Source organism: Budorcas taxicolor, chromosome 3, assembly GCF_023091745.1.
Source record: "Budorcas taxicolor isolate Tak-1 chromosome 3, Takin1.1, whole genome shotgun sequence".
Lineage (NCBI taxonomy): Eukaryota > Metazoa > Chordata > Mammalia > Artiodactyla > Bovidae > Budorcas > Budorcas taxicolor.
The window spans coordinates 51,513,918-51,525,901 of record NC_068912.1 but is presented as its reverse complement, the minus strand read 5'-3'; the positions used below and the strand labels follow the sequence as shown (position 1 = coordinate 51,525,901).

Sequence of the window (11,984 nt, the reverse complement as noted above, 5' to 3'; positions counted from 1 at the left end):
CTAAGATCCCATAAGCCAAGCAGTGCAGCCAAAAATGAAAAGAAATTAATTCACAGAGTTTTCAACAAATGACAACTATAGAGATAATCTATAACTATTTTGAATATCAACAACTGTATAAATATACAATCATTTGGTATTCTTACACATTAGTTAATATTAGCTGCTGCTGCTAAGTCGCTTCAGTCGTATCTGACTCTGCGCGACCCCATAGACGGCAACCCACCAGGCTTCCCCATCCCTGGGATTCTCCAGGCAAGAACACGAGTGGGTTGCCATTTCCTTCTCCAATGCTACTAACCTGTTATACCATAAATTCATGATGCTTTTTTTTAACTAGAAGCTCTACAAGGAGCACTCATTCATTCAGTCAAGACACACATTTGTTCTAGGCTCTGAAGTGTGAAGATAAAGTTTGATTCCTGCTCCTCAAAACTGAGTTCAGTTTCTAATGAAGAGAGGAAACCATATAAGGTCAAAAACAGTATTATAAGAACTTTATATCTTAAAAGCTGGATGGGAATTTAGAGGTTAGTTTAATCCCTTCAAATTCCCAAGGAAGATTCTGAAGCCCAGAGGAATTTTTAAAGTGCCCAAGGTCCCACACTGATTTGTGAGCCAGAATCCAATATTCCTTAATTTCAGTTTGATGTTATTTCTACTCCACGACATACTTCATTTGGTATATGACAGAGTCAGAAACAGCACAGATTCTCAAGACAGTGTGTTATTTTCTTTTTCTCCAAATGTGAAATTGTTATTTTAATAAACTACCTCAGAAGTTTACAAATTTATTACTGAAACTTCATTTCTTTCATGTCATACGTGCAAATAGATAGTAGGGAACGAAATTTGCTTAAGTATGACACCTTAGGTAATTTCAGGAGTATGCTTTCTTATCATGTGCTTTTATGAACAACAACATATCTACCAGTCTGTTTCTTGTGGAACTGTGGACCAGTTCTTTATCATTCAGCAAACATATTGAAAAATAATTGCTGAAATTTATTTAGCACTTGTTAGATGTTAGACACTGTGCTTGTTGTTGTTCAGTCACTCAGTCCTGTCCAACTCTTTGTGATCCCATGGACTGCAGCATGCCAGGTTTCCCTGTCCTTCACTGGCTCCCAGAGTTTGCTCAGACTCATGCCCATTGAATTGGTGATGGCATCCAACCATCTTATTCTCTGTTGTCCCCTTCTACTCCTGCCTTCAATCTTTCCCAGCATCAGGGTCTTTTTCCAGTGAGTCAGCTGTTCGTATTAGATGGCCAAAGTATTGGAGTTTCAGCTTCAGCATCAGTCCTTCCAGTGAATATTCAGGACTGTTTTCCTTTAGGATTGACTGGTTTGATCTCCTTGCTGTCCAAGGGACTCTTCAAGAGTCTTCTCTAGTGCCACAGTTCAAAAGCATCAGTTCTTCAGCACTCAGCCTTTATAGTCCAACTCTCACATCCATACATGACTACTGGAAAAACCATAGCTTTGACTATACAGACCTTTGTCAGCAAAGTGATGTCTCTGCTTTTTAATACACTGTCTAGGTTTGTCATAGCTTTTCTTCCAAGAAGCATCTTTTAATTCCATTGCTGCAATCACTGTCTGCAGTGATTTTGGAGCCCAGGAAAATAAAGTCTGTCACTGTTTCCATTTTTTTCCATCTGTTTGCCATGAAGTGATGGGACCAGATGCCGTTATCTTAGTTTTTTGAATGTTGACCTTTAAACCAGCTTTTTCACTCTCGTCTTTCACCTTCATCAAGAGGCTCTTTAGTTCCTCTTCACTTTCTGCCATTAAGGTGGTGTCATCTGCATATCTGAGGTTATTGATATTTCTCCCAGCAATTTTGATTCCAACTTGAGCTTCAACCAGCCTGACACTGTACTAAATGCTTTAAATACCCATTAACATTTAATTCTCACAACAGTTCTATGAGATATGTGTTCTTACCTTTTTTTTTTTCCAAAACAAGAGACACCTTGGGAAGGGGCACCTGGCCAGAGAGCAGCAGGGTAAAGGAACCCAGGAGAGCTCTTCTCCTCTTATCTTTATTACACCTGAGGAAACTGATGTAGCATCCTTACCTGAGATCAGCTATGCCAGTGTAAGGAACTAAAAGAGAATTAACACGTTATACTGTTGTTTGGTGGATAACAATTGTATATGGTCAGAGTTGTAAGAGCTCAGAGAGAAAAGCTATAAACAGATTGTCAGGAAGAAAAGATTAGAGAAAGCTTCTTAGGGCAAGTAATATTCAGTGAATGACTTTATAGAATTTATTTAAAGAAAGGGCTTGATGGCTGCAATCTTGTTGGAAATGTAGGTCAGACAACTTGACTTGAAGACGCACTTTTATAGAAAGTACTTTGCTATTTCTTAGATTGTGTGTTACAGTCAATAAAAATATTGAATAGAAATGTTTTTAAAAGATGCTTTTATGCATAGTTTACCTAAGACTCAAAAACTCATACCAAAAAAAAAGTCTAACTTTTAAAAAATTTGAGTTCTTGGTGCAGGACTGATAAAGATTACCAAGAGAGAAGCAACCCAAACTCATATACTGGCTGTGGGAATGCAAACTGGTACATTTTCATTCAAAAACTGATAGATATAACTAAACATATTCAAGAAAAACTAGTGCATATGCTCTAAATAAAAAGTACCTGTACTAAATGGTTCGCAGCAGTAATGAGGTATTGCCTCACACCAGTCAGAACAGCTATTATCAAAAAGTGTACAAATAATAAATACTAAAGAGGGTGTGGAGAAAAGGGAACCCTCATACACTGTTGGTGGGAATGTAAATTGGTGCAGCCACTATAGGAAATAGTATGGTGCTTTCTTAAAAAACTAAAAATAGACTATGGGAAACAGTATGGTGTGTCCTTTAAAAACTAAAAATAGGCTAATATACAAGGGAGGAAGTGTCCAGAGAGTAGAGTAGCAGGAGGATCGGGTTTGCATTTTAGAATGATCACTCTGGAAGCAGTAAAAGTAGGACTGAGTGGAGCAGGATTCAAGGCAAGGAGACTAGTGATGAGTGTTAAAATAACCAAGGCTTCAACTAGGGCAGTAGCTGTGGAGAGAGAAAGGAGTGGACATACCTAAGAAATTTAAGAGGTGAGTTGGAAAAACTTACTGATTTGGGGACAAGAGGAGGGAATCATCTTAGAAGACTCAGGTTTCTGACTCAAGTGCCTGGGTAGTGGATGATGTCATTAGCCAAAAAAAAAAAAAAAAAAAGAAGCAAGCTCAGGAGTGAGGATGAGTTTAATCTAGGACATACTGAGTCTGAGATGCCTGTGAGACATTCAAGAGGCTTGACAATATACTGTGGAAGTGTCAGAAAAACATGAAGACCAAAAAGGAGTATTCAGAAGTAAGAGAACTTGGGAGCCAAGGATAAGAGGAGACAAGTGGTGAACATATAGTCACCACTCATCGGAGATGGGCAAATCAAGGCTGAGATTCTACTCTAACCTATCAAAGTGGCAAAGATTTTAAAAGTAATTTGTGAAAACAAATTCAATGTTAGCAAGAGAATTAGTAAGTTTGGGGTCCTCTGAATGTTACAATGGGAGTATAAATTACCTTTCCAGGAAGTAATTAGGCAATCTATGTTAAGAATGTTCATAACTTCATATCCTTAACCTAGTCCTTTCCCCTCATGAGATCTACCATTAAGAAATAAGAATTTGAGACAAAATTTGTCTACAAAATGTTTATCATAGAGATCCATAAGTGAAAACTGAAAACCAGCTAAACGCCAACAGTAGGAGAAAGGCTAAATTATGATACAACTATATAACACATTATGCAATGATTACAATTGCTTTCAAAAAATTCTGTTTAATGTCAAGAGAAAAATACAAGAAAAAACCCAAAGTATTTATTTATAAATAAAATATCCAATTTTGTATACTAACAAGTACATAGAAGGGACTAAGTGTTAACTGATTGTGATTAAGTGGTGATTACTATTTTTATCTTTTAACTCATATTTTCCATGTTTTCTACAAGGCACAGAGGAATAGGTAGGGTTTTTGTTTGTGTTTAGGTAAGTTGTAGTGGCTAATAGTGCCAAATGCTGTTTGAAATATCAAGGTGCACACTGAGACTGCTGCTGCTGCTGCTAAGTCGCTTCAGTCGTGTCCGACTCTGTGCGAACCCATAGACAGCAGCCCACCAGGCTCCCCCGTCCCTGGGATTCTCCAGGCAAGAACACGAGTGGGTTGCCATTTCCTTCTCCAATGCATGAAAGTGAAAAGTGAAAGTGAAGTTGCTCAGTCATGTCAGACTTAGCAACCCCATGGACTGCAGCCTACTAGGCTCCTCTATCCATGGGATTTTCCAGGCAAGAGTACTGGAGTGGGGTGCCATTGTCCATTGGATTTGGACATGAGGACTTTATTGATAGTTTTTGTCAATCTTCTTTAGAGTAGTAGCAAGTACAGAAACTAGACTACAGTGGGTTGAAGGGTGAATAGGAAGTAAAGTAGAACTTATCTTCAAGGAGCCTAACTGAAAAAGAGACAGTGGTAGCTTGAAGTTACTGTTGTTTTTAAAAGTAATTTTAGCACTTTGAAAATAAGAGGTTGAGAATAATCAGTGAATCGGGGGCAATCAAGGAAGAGGCAGGAGGAGGTGGGATCAAACACAAAGAATGCTAACTGATACAGGGCATTTCAAGGAACTTGAGGTATTTAAATAAATAAAGCACTGGATGCATGTGGGACAGCAGTGGAAGACGAAGCTGGGAAAGTACAGGCAGGCCAAGACATGAAGCACCTGAAAGCCATGGCAAGGTCTGTGGGAAAGCCATTTAGGCAAAGACATTAAATATTTAAATATTGTCAAAGGCCGACATAGAACTATTTTCTAAAGATTACTCTAGCTGCGTGTGTGTGCGCTAAATTGCTTCAGTCGTTTCTGACTCTTTGCGACCCTGTCGGGTCTGTCCAGGGGATTTTCCAGGCAAGAATACTGGAGTAGGTTTCCATGCCTTCCTTCAGGGCAACTTCCCCACCCAGGGAATGAACCGTTTTCTCCAGATTCTCCTGTTCTGGAGTACAGGTTTTTTACCACTAGTGCCACCTGCTTTGGAAAAATAGAGAGGAGACTGCAGGAAGGAAGAGTCATGCTCTGCTGTGCTGAGTCACTCAGTTGTGTCTGACTCTGCAACCCAGTGAACTGTAGCCCACCTGGCTCCTCTGTCTATGAGGATTCTCCAGGCAAGAATACTGGAGTGGGTTACCATGCCCTCCTCCAGGGGAACCTCTCAACCCAGGAATTGAACTGGGGTTTCCTGCAGTGCAGGTGGATTCGTTACCAGATGAGCTACTAGGGAAGCCCATTGGAATAATTAAGGAGAAAAAGAGGCCCAAACTAAGGAAAAAATGGCCAAGTTGGAAATAAGAGGATGGCTTTAAGAGATAATCAGGAGGAATTTTGATAGAATGAACAAGTTCAGTTGAGTTCAGTTTGGTTCGGTCACTCGGTCGTGTCCAACTCTTTGTGAGCCCATGGACCGCAGCACAGCAGGCCTCCCTGTCCATTATCAACTCCCGGAATTTACAAACTCATGTGCATAGAATGAACAAGAAGTGGTTACAAATTGAGTGTGAAGACCTGCAAGAAGGGATGAAGGGGACCCCTTTTCATATCCCAGATTTCGAATAGGTAAAAAACGGAAGGCTGATGGTTTGTAGTTGGAAAAAAGATAATCTTCAACTTGAATATGTCTTATTTGAGGTGCAATTGAGATAACCAAGGTATGCAATATGTCTTTCAAAATTCAGAAACCTAACAAACTAGTGGTTACCAGGGAGGGAGAGGAGAGTGGGCAGGGGCAAGATAGGAGTAGAGCATTAAGAAGTACAAGCTATTATGTATAAAATAAGCCACACAGGCTCTTGGAGGAAAACACGGTCACTGCTGCCACAGCGTCCCAAGGCCACCGGCTCCTGCTCCTGACTCACCGCTGTTTGGGCAGCCATGGCTGTTACAGATACTTGCAAGACTCCTGTGGACCCAGAGGTGGCCGTTCACCAGATTAGGATCTGCCTCACCAGCGGCAACTGTGAAGCCTCTGGAGAAGGTATGTCCTGACCTGATCAGAGGCCTGAAGAAAAGAATCTCAAAAGTGAAGGGATGTGTTCAGTTGCCTGCCAAGACCCTGAGAATAGCTACTACAAGGAAAATTCCTTGTGGTGAAGGTTCTAAGACCTCGGGATCATTTCCAGATGAGGATCCACAAGTGATTCATTGACCTGCACAGTCCTTCAAAGGTTGTCAAACAGATGACTTCCATCAGTATTGGATCAGAAATGAGACTGAAGTCACCACTGCAAATGCTTAAATCAACATTTTTAATAAATGAGTAATCAGTTGTTATCCATAATAAGCTACAAGGATACACTATACAGCATGGGAATATAGCCAATATTCTATAATGACTATAAATGGAGTATAATCTTTAAAAATTGTTAATCACTATTTTGTACACCTGTAACTTATATAATATTGTACATCAACTATGAAAAGTGAAAGCGAAAGTTATTCAGTCGTGTCTGATTCTTTGCAACCCCATGGCCTATACAGTCCATGGGATTCTCTAGGCCAGAATACTGGAGTGGGTAGCCTTTCCCTTCTCCAGAGGATCTTCCCAACCCAGGGATCAAACTCAGGTCTCCCGCATTGCAGGTGGATTCTTTACCAGCTGAGGCACAAGGGAAGCCCATACATCAACTATACTTCAATAAAAAGAAGAAAAATAAAACATACAACATATGATACTTTAATATAATCTTGTGATAAAAAAGCACATGAAACCCAGAAAAACACATAGAACTCCAAAACAGAAAACATAAAATATGGGGACTTAGGTGGTCCAGTGGCTAAGACTGAGTTTCCAGTGCAGAGGGTCTGGGTTCAAAGCCTGGTCAGGGAGCTAGATCCTACATGCCAAGACTAAAGATCCCACATACAGATCTCTCATACTCCCAGCACAGCCAAATAAATAAGATATAAGATTGTTCGTTTGGTCATTTAAACTTTAGAACTAATATATGTCCCAGATATCACAAACAGAATGAAGGGGAAAAAGATAAAATGAGGGGTAATTTTTTCCTTTCAACAAAAGTTAAAGGGCAAATGGTTGGTAAATGATCAAAAGATGTTTAACAAGACTCAAGCATCAGAAAAAGAACCATAAAAGTTTTGGAAAATAACTAGATTAATAAGTAATAAATTTGATAATTGAGACTATTATTACTGACTACCCACTAAACATTTTAATTACTTAGGAACTATGAATGGAAACTAATTAGACACTTTGGCAACATAAAAAATTATTGGAGTTAATTAGATTTAACTAAGCAATTGAAATAAAGTAGAAAAACAATTCCAAGTATTATTATACTATACAAGTTTACATTATTGGTCAAATCAGATACCTTGCTTGCAATTCAATTTCATTTCTAATTTTGAAAATCAAGCTAAAATTCTGGGCAGACTACATTAAAATCAATCCAAGAACAGTATGTGGGGTGTATTTTTCATTGTCAATGAGACAGGAAGATCTCCTAAGGAGGAAATGAAAGCATTTTGTTTGGGCTGTTGTGTGTGGCACAAATACTTGAGTCAGTTTGTATTACCACAGAGATCTACTTACAGCATATCAGTTTCGAACAGCTATTACTGCCATCACAGATTTAACACCCTTATTTGCTGCTTTTAAATATTTTTTAGAAACAAATTATAAGATCCTTGTTCAACTCCTTTTGCCATAATTTTTTTCTTAAAAATTACTGTTCATTTTAAACTTTATTTGGACATAATGTTGACTTAACAACTTTGAAACAATAACTCAGTCAGTAGACCCTAAAGTTAGTAATACTACTGCTAACTGAAGAAAAATATAACATAGGTAAGAATTCTTAGGGGAAAAAAATGAGTTTTCTCAAATGCTTTTTTTGGAAAGATATGACTAGATACCTGACTCATCTGTGGGAGTGATGCTTCATTTGTGTATGAAAATATAAATCATCTCAGTATCATGTTTCAGTCCCCTTTATTTTAGTCACCAGTAATATGACTGTGTCTTTATCAATTTTTATTGACTATTTACCCTAAGTGAAAAGTTGAAGTATATATAGTTTCTTTCTTTAAGTAATTTGTATCCTAAAAACTTCATAAAGAAAAAAAGTAGGAAAGCAAATTAGGAATATTTACAAGAGATATGACAAAGATTTATCTTCTTAATATATATATCTCATTTATCAATCAGAAGAATGCTAGCAGCCCAATAGAAACCTAGGTTAAAAGTAAAAAAAATAATAATATTAACAAAAGAAGAAATAGATGGTCAATAAAAATACAGGGATGATATAATGTATTCATTTCCATTCAGTTCAGTCACTCAGTCATGTCCGACTCTTTGTGACCCCTTGAATTGCAGCACGCCAAGCCTCCCTGTCCATCACCAACTCCTGGAGTTCACCCAAACTCATGCGCATCGAGTCAGTGATGCCATCCAGACATCTCATCTTCTGTCATCCCCTTCTCCTCCTGCCCCCAGTCCCTCCTAGCATCAGGGTCTTTTCCAATGAGTCAACTCTTCGCATGAGGTGGCCAAAGTACTGGAGTTTCAGCTTCATCATCAGTCCTTCCAATGAACACCCAGGACTGGTCTCCTTTAGGATGGACTGTTTGGATTTCCTTGCAGTGCAAGGACTCTCAAGAGTCTTCTCCAACACCACAGTTCAAAAGCATCAATTCTTCAGCACTCAGCTTTCTTCACACTCCAACTCTCACATCCATACATGACCACTGGAAAAACCATAGCCTTGACTAAACAGACGTTTGTTGGAAAAGTAATATCTCGCTTTTTAATACGCTGTCTAGGTTGGTCATAACTTTCCTTCCAAAGAATTACATACTAGTTAGTTCAGTTAAGTTCAGCTCAGTCATGTCTGACTCTTTGTGACCTGCAACATGCCAGGCTTCCCTGTCCATCACCAAATCCCACAGCTTGCTCAAACTCATGTCCATCAAGTCAGTGATGCCATCCAACCATCTCATCGTCTGTCGCCCCCTTCTCCTCCTGCCTTCGATCTTGCCCAGCATCAGGTATTTTCCAATGAGTCAGTTCTTCGCATCAGGTGGCCAAAGTATTGGAGTTTCAGCTTCAACATCAGTCCTTCCAATGAATATTCAGGACTGCTTTCCTTTAGGATGGACTGGTTGGATCTCCTTGCAATCCAAGGGACTCTCAAGTATCTTCTCCAACATCACAGTTCAAAACCATCAATTCTTTGGTGCTTAGTTTTCTTTATAGTCCAACTCTCACATCCATACATGAATACTGGAAAAACCATAGCTTTGACTAAACAGACCTTTGTTGGCAAAGTAATGTCTCTGCTTTTTAATGTGCTGTCTAGGTTGGTCATAACTTTTCTTCCAAGGAGCAAGCGTCTTTTAATTTCATGGCTGCAATCACCATCTTTAGTGATTTTGGAGCCCCCCAAAATAAAGTCTGTCACAATTTCCACTGTTTCCCCATCTATTTGCATGAAGTGATGGGTCAGAAGCCATGATCTTAGTTTTCTGAATGTTGAGTTTTAAGCCAACTTTTTCCTTCTCCTCTTTCATTTTCACCAAGAGCCTCTGTTTTTCTTCACTTTCTGCTATAAGGGTGGTGTCATCTGCATATCTGAGGTTATTGATATTTTTCCTGGCAATCTTGATTACAGTTTGTGCTTCATCCAGCCCAGCATTTCTCATGATGTACTCTGCATATAAGTTAAATAAGCACAGTGACAATATACAGCCTTTACCAATTTGGAACCAGTCTGTTGTTCCAGGTTCAGTTATAACTGTTGCTTCCTGTCCTGCATACAGATTTCTCAAGAGGCAGGTCAGGTGGTCTGGTATTCCCATCTCTTTCAGAATTTTCCACAGTTTGTTGTGATCCACATAGTCAAAGGCTTTGGCATAGTCAATAAAGCAAAAGCAGATGTTTTTCTGGAATTCTCTTGCTTTTTCAATGATCCAGTGGATGTTGGCAATTTGATCTCTGAGTCCTCTGCCTTCTCTAAATCCATCTTGAACATCTGGAAGTTCACCGTTCACATACTCTTGAAGCCTGACTTGGAGAATTTGAATATTACTTTGCAAGCGTGTGAGATGAGTGCAATTGTGCAGTAGATTGAGCATTCTTTGGCATTGCCTTTCTTTGGGATCAAAATGAAAACTGACCTTTTCCAGTGTGTGACCACTGCTGAGTTTCCCAAATTTGCTGGCATATTGAGTGCAACCCTCTCACAGCATCTTTTAGGATTTGAAATAGCTCAACTGGAATTCCATCACCTCCACTAGCTTTGTTGGTAGTGATGCTTCCTAAGGCCCACTTGACTTCGCATTCCAGGATGTCTGGCTCTAGGTGAGTGATCACACCATCGTGATTATCTGGGTCATGAAGATCTTTTTTATATAGTTCTTCTGTGTATTCTTGCCACCTCTCCTTAATATCTTCTGCTTCTGTTAGGTCCATACCATTTCTGTCCTTATTGTGCCTATCTTTGGATGAAATAATACTAGTTAGTATAGAGGTATAAAAATATATATTCATCTATTTAATTGTAAAGATGAAATTATGAAACCTAATGTCTAGAGTACAGTGAGACTGGCACTGCATTCATACATGTTGAACTTCGTAATTGTTGAATCAGTATCTCACTTTGAGAAATGTAATGAACAATCAGAAATGGTTAAAAATAAGTACATACATGTATATAATATTTTGAAGTCCTAAATCATAGTAATGGATAAGTTATTCTGATATGTTGGGGTACTAAGCTACTTTATTAAGTGTCATGTTCAATAAGAATATTTGATGATTTGGGGAATGCTCACAATAAATGAAGAGGTTGGATATTAATATGTATGTATATGTATTTATGAAAAACGCTGCTGTGATAGTCTTATGTATCAATTTGGTTGGAATCTGGTACCCAATTATTTAATCAAACACTAATCTAGGTGTTGCTGTGAAGGTATTTTATAGGTGTATATAATCTCTACAACCACTTGGCATTAAGTAGATATTATCTTCAATAATGTGAGTAGACCTCACCAATCAGTTTAAGGTCTTAAGAACACAAACAGATTTCCTGAAGAAGAAGTTCTGTGTTAATATTGAAACATCAACTCCTACCTGAATTTCCATCAGGCCCTACAAATTTTAGACTTGCCAGCCCCATAATCCTGTGCACCAATTCCTTAAATAAATCTCTTTGATATATGGTCCTATTGGTTCTGTTTCTCTGCACCGTCCTGGCCAGTTTAACTGAAAATATCCTATCCTACATTCTAGTTTTCTTTTCCTCCCCAACGGAATCCTGAATTTTGTAGCTGGGCACTTGGCTACTCAGAATGAAGATTAGATTTCCCTGAACCATGTGACAAGGTTCTGACCAATGAAGTATAAATAAAAGTGTCGAGTGATACTTCCTGAAAATCTCTTTAAAGTGGACGGGCTGTCCTTTTCTTCTTGCCTTGAAATTTTCTCTAAAGTAGATGGGCATTCCTTCTCTTCCTTTCCAGAGCACAAACATATTATTTTTCTTTTCTAAAAATATGGAACACTTCATGAATTTGCATGTTATTCTTGTGCAGGGGCCATGCTAACCTTCTCTGTTTCATTCCAACTTAGTTCATGTGCAGCCCAAGCTGGGATTCCCAGATGATGCTAGTGGTAAAGAACCCTCCTGCCAAAGCAGAAGTCATTAAGAGACGCAAGTTCGATCCCTGGGTTGAGAGGATTCCCTGGAGGAGGGCATGGCAACCCATCCCAGTATTCTTGCCCAGAGAATCCAATGGAGAGAAAAGCCTGGCAGGCTACAATCTATAGGGTCACGAAGAGTCAGACACAACTGAAGCAACTTGGCATGCAAGGGCACAGCCCAAGCAAACATGCACAAATGT

At 39.0% G+C, this 11,984-nt stretch overlaps 1 non-coding gene across 1 annotated transcript; it reads right to left on the bottom strand.

Annotated features, from left to right (window-relative positions):
* Nucleotides 1–11,630: 11,630 nt before the first annotated feature.
* Nucleotides 11,631–11,734, bottom strand: LOC128045841 (U6 spliceosomal RNA). Its single transcript, XR_008199176.1, has one exon. It is a non-coding gene; the product is annotated as a U6 spliceosomal RNA (small nuclear RNA).
* Nucleotides 11,735–11,984: the final 250 nt, after the last annotated feature.